The following is a 14522-nucleotide window of genomic DNA, read 5'->3' as shown; positions in this document are numbered from 1 at the left end:
TCGACAGCGGCAATGTAGTTTTCACTTGGCTTGACTGATAGACGATGAGTGACCAGCGCTCTATTCATACATTCCTCGGTGCAGTACTGTTGCCTGTGCCAACATATTTTCCTTCAAGACATCAGTTTTAATAACATTCTGACAGCAGAACATCAAATTGTCTGATAGTGAAGGTGGCTACGAACTTTCCGAAAAAGCTTCACCTGCAAGACATCAAAATAGTCTCCAATCAAATAGGCTCTTAGAAGCAAACATTAGTTGACCTATTGGGAAGGGGAGATTCTGTCAATTTTTTTTGCCACTGCTTTACAGGATATCACAGCAGGCAGTTGGTGTCTACTCATGAAGTCTGTACTAGGCGTGCTCGCATTTGATTGGTACATTGTTCGTGAAAATTCGACCTTAAAATTTTCATTGAATTTTTACTGTTTAACAATGAAGTGATAATGATAACTGTAGAATCACAAAATTGTCCATCATTTTATCAACCCAACGACATATTGATTATTATGATCCATCATGTGGTTACATCAGTAAAACTGTTTGAAATCTTTCATTCCAACGATACACCTTGGTTTTAGTTTCCGCAGAATGTATCTCAATATAGTGCGGTTAGACGTAGTCCTACGTCAAAAAAAGCGTTTTTTGCACAAAACGGAGTTTTCGAAGTATGTTCATCGATGTCCTTCTATTTAATAAAAACTACTCGAAATGTGTTAAATAACAGTTTGCTCATGTACGGTATATGGGAGAACTGTCATTTAACATATTTCCTGCAATTTTTTATTCCTCATTTGAAAGTCGCAGGACAACGATAAATATTTTTAAAAATCACGTTTTGCTCAGAAATTCACACCCGTACAGATGATACGAACATTTTATTTGTTAATAACGTTACCCTTGAGTTGAATCGTCTCGAAGTATTGATATATGCCGATGACATGAAATTGTATATGGAAATAAAACACAAATCAGACATCCAACAATTCCAACAAGAGGTTGACATTTTCTACATTTGGTGTAAAAAAAGTCTTCTTGATATCAACGTAAAAAAATGTAATATCATATCCTACACAAGGAAAAGAAAACCTGAACATTCCAGTTGCACTCTTGGACATCAAGTTGTAGGAAGGTGTCATCAAATTAGAGATTTAGGAGTAATTATGGATTCTAAGTTAACATTCATTGATCACTACAATACGATCATCAATAGAGCCAACAGTTTTGGTAAGTTTTATAAAAAGGTTCAGTTATCATTTCGTAGACCCGTACACTATGAAAACTCTCTTTGTTACATATGTTAGATCTATTTTAGAATACTGTAGTGTTGTTTGATCGCCTTGTCAAGACGTCCATTCCAATAGAATCGATTCCGTACAAAAACAGTTCTTGTTATATGCATTAAGAAAACTAGGTTGGAATTCATTTCCTCTCCCTTGTTATGAATCGCGTTGCATGCTTATTAATATAGATACGCTTGAAAAAAGAAGAGAAATTGCTTCGGTAACTCTTGTCAACGATTTAGTTTCACAACGCATAAGTTCGGAAAATTCGCTAGTATGATGAGTCTTTTCAATAAATATTGTGAAGTTATTGATTTAATGATGTCACGAAATGCTCTTAGAAAAATATTGAACACTAGAATTGCATAACTATATTTGTGATGTTAGCAATAGTTTTTAAGATGTAGTCTACTATGATTGACGGAAATAAATAAATAAATAAATAAATAAATAAATAATAGAAAAAGTGTAGTTTTGGTGTTGTCCGGAAAATGGAAACACTTACGAGGCAAAAGTCTTCGTGAAGCTATACCGTAAAAACGAATTCGATTCTAGTTAGAAGTTCCCATCTAGGATTTCCATATTAAATTAGAAATCAGCCAACTGCCACGAGCAAACCGAAATTTCAGACAAACAAAATCAAGTTTCCGCTCGTTCGACACAATCTGATTCGTACTGCCAAACAAACGTGGGAGTCGAATCTTCCGATAACATCGTTCAAATCGAGAGATTATTTCCTCGCTTGTTTCGCAATGTTTTCGAATTAGCAAAAAATGATTTTCAAGGTCAATCCGTAACTTTTATTTCTCTATTCTTAATCAAATTACGTTCTGCATAGCTTGGCTGTGCTGAAATTAATTTAGCACCTTTGCTATGGTTGTCATAAAAGCAGAGATAAATAGCTATTAAACTTTATCCGTGAGCAGCAGACCGCGCAAATGGTCACAAAAGTATATTTCAATATTGTAATCAAAGCATTAGGTATCTTGCTACCGGCTGGATTCGTTCGCCATGGTTGTAAATTAAATTCTTCACTCCCAGTTGAACTAGTGACGGACGGGTGCGGTTGTTTCAATAATTAGTGCAGTAGAGACACTGTGACAATATTTTTTATTGCTGTGTATTCTCAATTAAATTACCATTTTTTACCATTGTGTTTTGAATGGTCAAACTTAAACTTGAAATCTGATTCGAATGAACAACAAATGGCAATGTTGAATTAACCGAAAAATTTTATTTCAGCCGAAACAACAAAGTTAGAAAGAGAATAGGAAAACAAACTGTGAAATATACCATAACATAAATCTACAGGGCAACAAAAGTGATGCGGTCGTTTTCTCACTTACACACTTCCTATTTTTTATCGATTCCATCTATAGCCAGAGGTGCTACTGTAACAGATTTTTTCGATGTGTTGGGACAATCAGATTTATGCCATCATCCAGATTCAAAATTCATATTAAAGAAACCATAAATATAATTTAACGTACAATTGCTTTTTGAAATCAACTGCTTGATATAGAGCATTTGTTGTTTTTTCTATTACAATCAAATCATGTTTATATATAATAATAACGCCCCTTTGTCTACGACGCAATTCACATACTTCGCACGGCATACCTACCAACAAGTTTTATCTTACCTGGCGACAACATCGCAGTAAGATTACTTCCTAATCTTTCATCCGGTCACCGTAAACGGAAACAATTTTTATAAGCCCTGCGGGTAACGTTATTGAACTATCGTTTGCCACATTACGGTGACTGTTGCTATTTTTGTCCAGCAACATTCACCACATTAGAAGCTTGACGTGAGGTTGCTCTTGAACTTATTCAAGTTGGTCGCATTAGTTGCAGAATAAAAAAAATCCAATTTAAACAAAACAGTCACCACTGTGTGGTTCATAGCGTTTCGCAAACACATTACCGACAATGGCCTTACTATTTATTGTCAGAGAAACAAACCGTGAGAACTAGATCCGCTAGTGTGCTACACTGAAAGTAGAAACGTTGAATTGTCTCCTGATCTTTGCGAGGCCATTTGTCGTGTTGATTTGTGTTCCACGTACTCTAGTAACGCGTGCGTGATTTGCTTGCTGTACTCAGTGTCAGCAGTGTACACTAGACGAAGGGTTTTCCAAAGAAACCTGCTCACGGGGTGCTGCGTGACCACAGCGATTATCCATTTACAGTTACTCTAGCAGTCTAGTAATTGCAACATCTCTCGGTACAGTCTGGCTGCTGACAGTTCGTTGTATGCTAGTTCCCGCGATAAACCGCCTTGTGTTACGATCTAGACATATGACAAATTCTTCCGCTTACGAATTAATCGTATGCCGTTAATGAAACTGATTTGCTAATCAATTAAAACCTTTTTTACGACATTGAAAAAGTTTCGAAAGCAGAGCAATTTGCACTGGTAATTGATCAATTATTAATTAGTTTCGTAGTTTGTGCAAGTTGAACGAAGCCACAGGTCCACAGGAACGAAGGTCACAGATGACCATTTTTCGCTACAGAGAACAAAACGTCGTTTCAGACTGATGAGAAATTTTTAATTTTTGTAGCGGTTGTGTAATGTCCACGGTCCTTACAAAAAAAAAAGAATTTATACGGGCATTTGTCCACGGGGGGGTAAAAATCGTCAAAAATCTGTCCACGGGGTATGTGGATGGCCCCGTAAACATAAATATCTCTCTGCGTACAGAGAATTTTCATTGACCTTTTTAGGCATTCCTAGATATTCCTAAACTGGGTCACTTATGCCAACAATTTGTACTGTAAAAATGCATCACTACCAGGAAACAGGGGCCCCAAATTCATACAAGCATCGTTGGACACAAGCGATTTAACCGCTGTTTTTATTAGTTAAACTGCCTCGTAGTCTTGCTGCAAGCGGAGTTGCCTGTGACATTGTCGTAAAAGTGGGCAGATTTTATTCTTGGGTTATTAACTGTTTGATGTCTGACCGCTACCCAGGCGACATTTGCCGCTGCGATAGTATCAATTCCAGCAATTAATTTCAATGAATATCGTTCGTTGTATTACATCGCTAGGGGTGTCCAATAAGTCACCACATATCGCGACGTACTCGTTTATCCGGTGCAGTGTGAGATCGAGGGACAACAATCCCAACCGATCAATCAGTTCGTAACTATATAAACTGTAATAACAGTGTTTTACTTTGTGACTCTGAGCACCCTTTGCTGACTCGAGTGACTCAATTGTAAGTAGTGGCTAATGGTTCAATAACGTTATTTTCAGCCTCGTAAGGAATATTAATAAATTCTCATGGCAGCTCAAATAATTGATAATCAATTTCATTCAGTAAAAAGGCAAACAGCATCACGCCTCTCACCAGCGCTATCGCTCTCGGTCACAATCGGCTACAGCTAGCAGCATAGTTAAGTAAAATCATGATTTGTATTCATATTGTGAGGGGGGGGGGGGTAGCAACCGAAACCGCAGAAGCAGGGTGAAACATCGCGTCCACGTTGTACTACAAGCCAGAGTTGGTGGTGCATGACGGGCGCGTGAAAACTCTTGAATAGCTTAAGTTCAATCGGCAAGTTCGATACCTACGTCTGTGGTTAGCAAAAATAACACGGCATCCCAAAGCGCGAGAAGCTCACCGAAGAGGGGTCTCACAGCACCGTCGTCGCCGCCATCGCTTCAGGGCCAAGTCATGCTGCGGTGAGATGCGGTCATGCGAATACCACAATTATTGAACAAACTCGTGTGCGAGATTTGGCGAGGGAATGTTGCAGCTTGTGGGGTGGTTGAAGGGGGCGGGATAAATACAAGTATGCTGCTGTGGAAACTGATGAAGAGTATTAGCATAAAATGATACATGCTGTATAACGCGAGACATAAAAGCACAGATGGACAGAGAAACCGGCGAACTGTACGTGGACGTCGTGTTCCGCACGTTCTTAATTAAAACTCATCAGCATAAACGCACTCTTGGGACCCTTGACTCTGATCAGCGTTATGATCTGGGCAGCAATAATGGCGGAGACCGGACAGACATTCTAAACGGGATCGAGTGCCATCCGGCGAAGGGCAAATTGGAGCCAACTCGTAATTCACTCGAGACGCAAAGATATGGGGAGACTTTATTAGGAGATTTTAATTGAAGTACCATTTTACTTCTCCGTCTTACTAATGTGAATCATTCGCTTCGAATGTGCTAGAATCTTAACTGGCTAAAACTTTTAATGTGAACAGTGCTATGAAAACCATTAAAATCTACAACTAGTTGGAATGTTCTGAACAGTAAGGTCAGGGTTTTATAGATTGAATAAGTACTATAATAACTTCCGTAAGAACTAACTAATTCTAAAACTTGTCACGATGTATCAAACTTGTTTCATCAGTTCAAGTTAAGAGACTTAGGTAAACCCAATCAGCTTTGGCATTGGTAGGGTCTGGTCTTGAATCAATTCGTTACAAACATAACTATGGTAAATGTACCTTCCGATGGTTGTAATAATCAAAGTCAGCAACAGAAATTATTATCCCCAAAGAAGCTTCATCTACCCTAAGATGATCATCTTCACCCCGTCCGTAGTTTAGTTATTCGTTGCCGATATTCCCACAATTCCCTACATAGTCAATATCAGCAGCAGCAGCAACCTTGAGAAGCTCGATTTACGCGTCCGCGTCTGACTCAATACAGGTGTTTATTCCTAGTGGAAACAGTTGTGGTCTTATTCGGCCTAGTGCCTGTTGTTTGTTAGTGTGCACCCTTACCTTAGCAAAACAGAACCGTCGGATCTAAGTACCGGCTCATCAGAGCGGTTTAAGCCATAAACGTGCTCAATTATCACCGTTAGTTAGGTAGCTGCAGCCTTTCGTTAGAATGGTAACCGGCTAACGGAGATTAGCACAATTGGTCAGTTTGCATCAATATTTACCTCTATTTTTGGAGGCTCCGAATGGGTGGATTAATTTTCTTCCATGTTTTGTTATAAGTTTGATGTTTGAATTTTCTTTCAATTTAGTTATTTATCTTTATCAGTTGCTGATGCTCGTGACGTTTTATCGTAGGTCTCTGTAATATCACTAACTAACGGTTGCACAAAGTATTTCTAACATAAAATTTAAGTAATAGTAAATTGGAAAGCTTTATGGCATAGATAACAAGAATAAAACCTAAGGAAATAGGGAATAAACAATCAGTAGCTTTTTAAATGCGAACGTGTTTGAAAATAATACACCAATAAACTGTGTATAAGAAATTATTAAGGATACTCAAAAATGTCTTTCAAAATTGGTTAGGGCAATCATAAACTACCAAACACTGTCAAAATACTGACAAACCGATAAATTATACGGAGATAAAGAGAATGAGGGAGAGAAAGAGAAAGAGAGTCTACTAGTCCCAGAGGAATTAGCTACAAAAAATCAATTTTGGCGATTCATGTTGATAACGCCTACTGTTTGATTTTCAGTTTCACTTTACCAAAGAAACGGTGAAGATCTTGTTGGATATTCAGCAACTTTTATTGCATGACCGTGAACAATGGCGTGAAATGTTTCATCAAAGTATGACAGCTTGTTATGTGGATGAAAATTTCGTGTAAATAAAAGGGTGCTGCGTCCATTGACAATAAAAATTGAAGAAGAATTCCGGTAGTGAATTTGATTTTTATTAGCACTGAGTAAAACTCATCGAAGTGCGAATTCGGCTTAGGGTTATGAAAAAAAAATTAAAACAGAGACCAAACCCAAATTGGATCGGATTGGATTAGGGCGCTGAAGTCAGACTTAATATGTCGTTAACAATGAAAAAACTCCAATAATGTAAGTTGTGCAGAGCAGAGAATTCATCTGCTTTAGATCATATCAGTTTTACCCAAAATTCCAAAAACCGCAATTTTATTTTTCAAATAACAATTGGTTTCTAATGCATAAATAAAATTGTCGTCCAAATGCTGAAATATGAAATTTTTGGGAAAATGTATCTCAAAAATTTTAATCTCTACTATAAAAGTGTTTTCTAACAGGCCTTCTCCTCAGAGAATCATTAGCGTTAAGGAAAATATCTTTCACTGTTAAATCAACGCACTTGCATGAAGAGAGCAGCGAATCGCGTTATCTGAAATATCTCTCCAGAGAGATAATAAACTGGTGTGATTTTTCTCACAAGAAAGGAGCTACACAACAGAGCTCACTCTAGTGTATTTGCTGTGTGTCTCTCATGCATATATCAAATGAGGGGAGCGTCTAGGTAGGAAAGTAGATTGCATTATTGCATCTCGAAACTGCTCGAACGTTTGCTCTTCGTATGTTATCGAATTTATCTCAGTAGTGCTACCCGTGGTGTACTTCTGAGTATTCTCACTAGAGTGATTCACCACTCTTGTTTTTTTGCTAGCTGTGGTGTAAGCAGCAATTGAATTAATTTCTTTCAAAACAATAGAAACTTAGCACAAAATAGTATAAATAGGCTTGGTGCAAAAAATTTTTACACGCATCGCCCGTGCTGGGCAACAAGAGAGCGGTGAATATTCACTCTGCTTTTTCCACATACAGAGAAGGATGAAAAGCCTGGTGTCTAAATCAGAATTAATTCTACTTCCTCAAAAACCAAATCCACCAAATCTTTCGAATCCAACAATATGTTATCATAATAAATGGTTTTGTCTTATTGCACTCTGATTAAATCAAATTTATTATATGAATCTTACTCTGAAAATAATTTCGAAGCCGTCACGTCTCTAAAAGGGAAATATTAGAAGATATGTAAAAAAGCTATCAACAAGTTCCACAAAACAACAACTACAACGAAGTTAAAGTTTAAAAAGATTCATTAATGTTTTTTGCTTGACGTTGAGTTTTTTTAGTATTTAGTTTTTCTTTGATTGCTAACGAATAAAAATCGTGTACCGCTGCAATGACAGACTGGCAGCGCTTTGATCCACCTATAATACTGTACGATACTGTTGTCTTTACCAGCATGTTTTCTTTCAAGACATCAGTTTTTATTAGGTTCTAAAAGCAGGTTAACAAATTGTTAAAAAAATGGTTAATTCAAACTTTTTGAAAAACCGTTTACCTTCGAGACATAAAATTAGTCTGAGTTTATGGAATAAAATAAAAATCGACCTGTTGGGACGAGAGGACTCTGTCTTTTTTTTTACTGATATCACAGACAAACAGACGTGCCTCTTCGATGAAAAATCCTGAAAATCGGCGTCCTTGTTGGAAACGTTACACTTATGTGCTCCCATGTGAGCTTATTGCCTAATAACTGGCTTTTGTCTTTACTTATAGAGACACGAGCAGCATTATTGACGGTTCATGTCCTTCCTTATAAGTATGCACGCTTACTTATAGCGACACTAGCAGCATTACTGCCTACTGACGAAATTTGGAAATAATAGTGGTAAGTCTGTTTGTCTATGCTGATATAGAATCACAGTGTCACAGTGAGTGGTTGGTGTCTCTTTATGTCGTCTGTGCTATGCATGCTCGCATGTGATTGGTTCATTGTACGGAACTTTATCAATTTTTACCGCTCAAAAATGAAATAATAATTATAACTAGTGTATTACAAAATTGTCCACTATTTCCCATCTATCCAACAACATACTGGTTATTGTTAATGGTATATTGTTATGTGGTTTTGCTATTATTATCGTTTGGAGTCTGACGGAAAATTTACCAGTTTCATTTTCAATTTTACAGGATGTACTCCAGAATAGAAAACAAAGACGTAGTCCCATGTCAAAATGTATCTCAAAAGTTTTGATTTCCCGCATAATCAATAACCATAAAACGTGCCTAACAACTAGTTCGCGATATAGTCACGATTGTATGGGATATCGTTAAACCATATGGATTATCATCTGTTTATGGTTATTGATTATGCGGGTTGTGTGTTGTCTATGGATGTTTTGTAGAAAATTGAATCATCGACATGTTGCTCTTTTTTAAAATTTTTGAGATTCAAAGATACAATAGTAAGATAAATATTTTAAAACGGCTCATGTGAATTAAAAAAACAGTAGATTTTATGCTTGTTTTTAAATTTCGGAAGCGAATGCTAACTAAGAGCCCTGATCCAAAATACATAATAAATCGTTATTTGTATAGTTGAAATGTGTAGTTTACATGACACAATATGAATTTCGAAAAAACTTTTCGATTCGTCTTGCTACAAGTTTCAAATAACATAAATTTTATATGGGTCACTTCATCTCATACCTCATGCACGCGACAGATTTGGCTCAAATTTGTGGAAAGGTTGATTTAAGGTCATTATGCAAAAATTCCAATTTTGGTGCCGGTCGGTCCATCCCTTGCTTCGTAAAACCCTCCCTTTTTTCGAGAAAAGTGCAATTTTTCGTCAAATAGTCTCGTTTTCTTCTAATAAAGAAATAAGTTGATGTATGGGTTTTGAAGAAAATTAGTTGAGGATTCCGATAATAATAAATTCTGGGCGGCAGTGTTGTCAGATATATTGTTTTTGCATTTGAAGAAAAGAATTGCATTTTTCAACAGATAGGTATATTTTAATTTCAAATTAAACAATTCCATCGTGTTCCTGAAAAATAAATTACATGAAAAACACTTATCACCCCGACCCGAAAAACACCTACTACGTAAAGGTATTATGGGAAAAACTCGAGTTACAGCATTCTAAACAAACTGGAAACGCAATCATAAAACTATAATACATTTTCCCAGTCATAAAACTATAATCTGTTTTTTCTAGTTTGAGATCTAGAGCAAAACATGTGTTTTTCAGTGAATACTTTACAACAAATAAACTTATACTAACAGCGAGAAAAAATTTTTTTGACCAAAATAATTTATAAATGATCACTAAGTTTTAATTCCCAATAAAAAGAGTTGAAAGTATTCTTTAAGGAAGGGCAAAACTGCAAACAACTTTGCCGAAGACATCAAACTTATCAAGCAAACCGTTCTAGCTATCATAATATTTTTAATCTTCAGTCGTCGTGATTAGAAAAAAACAATAGCACACATAGCAAAGATTCGGTCAGATCAAAAATGGTTGCCCTATGTTGCATGGAATCTGCACCTTTTCAAAAATTACTCGTGATTGGATAAAGTTACCTACGCAAAGTTTCAGTCGAATCAAAAATGAAATTGCTAGAATTTCTCTACCCTGAACCCCTTTTCTTATACCAATACAATAGAATTATTCTCGTCTAAAATAACAGGTTAGATTTAGTCAAGCATTTTACACAATTCACAGCTGAGAAGCAAGAATTGAAGCAGAGTACAATCCTCCCATTCAAACGCAAATGTCGGTGAAAAATTAGAGGTTTAGAAAACTCAAATGAAATATTTTTTGTGAGTTAGGTTGGACAAAGGAAAAAATCCTCTCCATTATATGGACCAGTGTATGAAATGAATTTAACAAGACCTTTTATCTTACGAATGTGTCCAAGGCCTCATCCGAATCAAGTCTGATCGGTCTGGAATATGGTGGGGAATTTTGCTTTAAATGGCTTTCCAGTGCTTGATTTTTCAACGAGTGTCATTAGAAATAATTATTCACACGAAACCACTCTAAACATGTTTCAGTGTGATTCTATTATTACCGGTGCACACTGGGAAAAAATGAACCTGAATTCTCCCTAATTAGAAGCCGCTGGGCTGGCAACCTGAAATATAGCATTTTTTATGTAAAATTGTTCAATAAATTAAAAATTGGTGATAGTTCCATCCTGTGCAGTGTACGGGAAAGGGTGTATATTTTCAAAAATACGCAAAAATCGGGTGAAAAGGGGCAAAAAAGACCATTTCCTGTGTCCCACACAAAATTAAACCGTCAGTAATCGATTTTTGACCAATTTTACATAAGAAATGCTATATTTCAGGTTGTTAGCCCAGTAGCGATTCTTAAGTGGCAATGGGAGTGCCGGGTTTTCCACTAAATAATCGCCGCTAGACTGGCAACCTGAAATATAGCATTTTCTATGTAAAATTGGTCAACAAATCGATTGGTGATGGTTTCATGGTCTCATGTAAATGGTCTATTTTGCCCCTTTCCTCCATATTTTTTGCGTATTTTTAGAAATGTAGTTCCAGTGTCCTGCACAGTATGAAAATAACATCAATCGAGTTATTGACCAATTTTACGTAAGAAATGCTACATTTCAGGTTACCAGCCCAAATTTTTCCCAGTGTGCGATGTTTTGATTTCTAGCAAATGAAAAGAGTATGGAATTGAATGCACTTTTGGTAAAGTTATGAAATGAAAAAGGTTACAAAAAATGTAGTATAAAGAAAAATCACAATTTTTAAGCAGAGGTTATTCACGCGTTGTACTGCAAATAAAATCAAATTGAAGTTCCACCAAAGTTAGATTTTTCGAGATGAAACAAAACTAAAAAAGTATGAAAAACTTTTGGCAAAGTTTCCACAATATTGAAACAGCTAAAAACACAATCAATATATGGTAAATATTTGCTTTATATCAGTTTCATTTCAATTTCCAAAGTTTTTCATATTGTTCCTAAACGGTTTGAGGTAAAATAACTTAACAGTGTACAGTAAAAGTCTATATTTATAATAATCGATAAACACCACAAAAGAGATGTTTGCAGCCTCAAATGGAATTGTCTGACGCTAGAATTTATTTGCTCTTGTGAAACCAACTTTTAACAGGAGAAATAAAGGACAAAAGTTTTGATCGAAGTTTGAAAAAGCAACACAATAGACCAAACTTCGGTTTTGTTGTTTTTTTTTCTTTTCCCAGAGCGTCCTACACATCACTGTGACGTCTTCTGTGATACAGTTAGTAAGAACTTCGAATCAAATGTTGAGAACGTGTGGATTGTTCAAAGAAAAAAACTTTCTCCCTTCCAGTAGCATTGCATAGCTGATTCCTTGATTCGTACTTGCACATTCTAGCTAGCAATAATGATAAACTTTGTTTGTTCCGAAACTAGCTGGAGTATATTTCATATTAGATTGTTTAAAACCGAACAGAGATGTTCTTTTGTAGACTTCTGGCGGTGACAATTGAAATAGTTATTAAACAGCACCAGTAGGGTTGTTTCGTCAGCCCTATCATTCATTTTGCACCAATTGCTGTAAAAAGGATCAAGCCTCATTGGAACAAAAGGAAAGACAACCTTCTCTGGGAAAGAGCATTGGAACAATTTAAAAAGCCTCGCCTTGTTGCTACATTCCTATTCGAAATTTTACCTTCTGTTTATTTGACACAGACTTCTCAGCCAATCGATGGTGTAAATACTGTGTGGTTAGCGACTTTAACGGTCTTGTTCAACCGGGGGGTTGAAGGCACTTCGATTGGCTTGTCACACCTCGAGACCAGATGGAGGACATCATAAATGTTTAACAAATTCCCATGGTTTAGCTCGAAATGTTGGCGTAATCTTAATAACTAAAACTTATAGAAAGTCCACTAAGGATCCAAATAACCATTATATTACTCTTATCAGTAAAACCGATGGCAAGTGATACATTCAATAACGCAGCATCATAAGATGTGTGGACTTGTACGTGTGTATGCTTGATCAAAGAAAAAGGAAGACTGCATACTTACTTATGATTTTTTTATTTTAGAACCCTTTGATGGCTGATATTTGTATGTTCACATCTATGCACTGTTTATACTGTCCCTATGAATTTCACGTTTTCACTATATTCCTAAATTTTTCAATCTTAACATCACAATTATTCGATGACTTTTAGACTGTCAACTGATGTAATTTATACTGTAGTCATAATAAGCAGCAACACAGAACAAAGCAAGGTTTCCACTTCAGTTAATCCTGTACGTTATACACAAGCTATAAATTGCTGAAATCCTGGCTTTCCAAAGGATTTTTGGATTAGCCCATCAAGAATACAATACAGCGACCTGACTTGGCGGGTGAAACAGCGGCTGTAATGTACATATATCTTCAATCTAATTTATATCACTTTGCTGTCTTCGGTAGACAGAATTTATTCATTTTATTCCCATCCTTCCGTACTTATGTTTTTCTACACACAAACGAGAAAAACCAGAAAAGAAAGGATCCCACTTCATGTACCGGATGATACGGGAAGGTTTGCCTTCTGCAAAAACCTTCTCGATTCTAACTTTTTGTTCACTTGACACAAGTCACTCCAACATAAATCTTTCACCTTCGACTTCGAGCTCCAGCAAATTACCTCTGAGAGGAATAAATCTGAATGCAGCACATTTATTCTATTCTTCTTCCATTTTCAGGAAAAAAACTAACTTCCTCTGCTGGTCGCAGCTACATTCCTTTCTGAATACCACTTTTTTACTAGTACTGTCAGGATACTGCCAACGACAAACAGGCGCACAATTGAATCCTCCGCTGGTGACACAGAACTGGGCCCTCAGTAGGACTTTTCGCTTGGTCAAACACAATCAAACTCACTTGCCAATTTTCGACTAGGAAAACTTGGAAGGATTCATCACTCCACATGCACCGAGCACCGCATCGAAGTTCCAAAAAATCCACAAAATGATCTAGTTTAGCATCTTCTGGTCTTAAACCGGGAAATAAAGTCCTTTCTAATCCAACCAGTAGAGTGTGGATGAGAACTAACAAAGCACAACGCGCACCCTCGTTCAAAAATTATACGGTGGACCCGCAATCGACAGAGTCTCCGGCGAGAATGACGACGGAAGGTAATGTACGGAACAGCAAAGCAGCAGCAAGGTGCCGCGTCTGGTCCGATGCTCGTTTCGTGTGGCGTCATCATCGCGCCTTGGTGAAAGAGCGCAAGCTTTCCGTGAGCGAACCGGAGAGCGGAATTTTGCTGCGTGCATTAACGCGCGCTGCTCACTTATTCAGTTGGGAACAATGTTGGCAGTTAATCTTTCATTTTTAAATGGCAGCTTTAATTCATAACTTCAGTGCTTCGATTGATCCACAGTACAATCACTGTGGTCACTAATGGACAGTTTAAGACTTCGAATGGCTGTATTGATGAAGTCAAATATTACTATTTTATTATTGAAAACATTGCCAATATGTTTATATCATCACCAAAAGGTGAATCACTTGAACGCTACTCAGTTTATTTTCGATGAAATAGTACAAACATGTGGGTAAATTGATACTAATTATTAGAATCTCTGTTCCAGGATAATCCACCTTAGAAACAAAATGATCTAAAAATTGTAGGAAATTCCATAAAATTCTGATATCAGAAGGGGTGCCAATCGTTCCAGTGAGATGCTAACTAAACTAACTATTTCTTTTTTGTATAT

The 14522-nt window shown here is 36.7% G+C and overlaps 1 protein-coding gene across 3 annotated transcripts in view; it reads right to left on the bottom strand.

Moving 5' to 3' along the window:
* Positions 1-13945, bottom strand: part of LOC129727737 (uncharacterized) — a 212654-nt gene extending 198709 nt beyond the window's left edge. For 2 of the 3 annotated variants that reach the window (XM_055685849.1, XM_055685851.1), the window contains exon 1: positions 12834-13944. The gene's annotated coding sequence lies outside the window, so the exon portion shown is untranslated. Of the gene's footprint in view, positions 1-12833 lie in introns of all 3 variants that reach the window. The other variant, XM_055685852.1, reaches the window with a different exon arrangement.
* Positions 13946-14522: the final 577 nt, after the last annotated feature.

The sequence above is a fragment of the Wyeomyia smithii genome, chromosome 3 (assembly GCF_029784165.1).
Source record: "Wyeomyia smithii strain HCP4-BCI-WySm-NY-G18 chromosome 3, ASM2978416v1, whole genome shotgun sequence".
Classification (NCBI taxonomy): domain Eukaryota; kingdom Metazoa; phylum Arthropoda; class Insecta; order Diptera; family Culicidae; genus Wyeomyia; species Wyeomyia smithii.
Note: the sequence above shows the minus strand (reverse complement) of the source record. Positions and strands in the feature narration are given on the sequence as shown.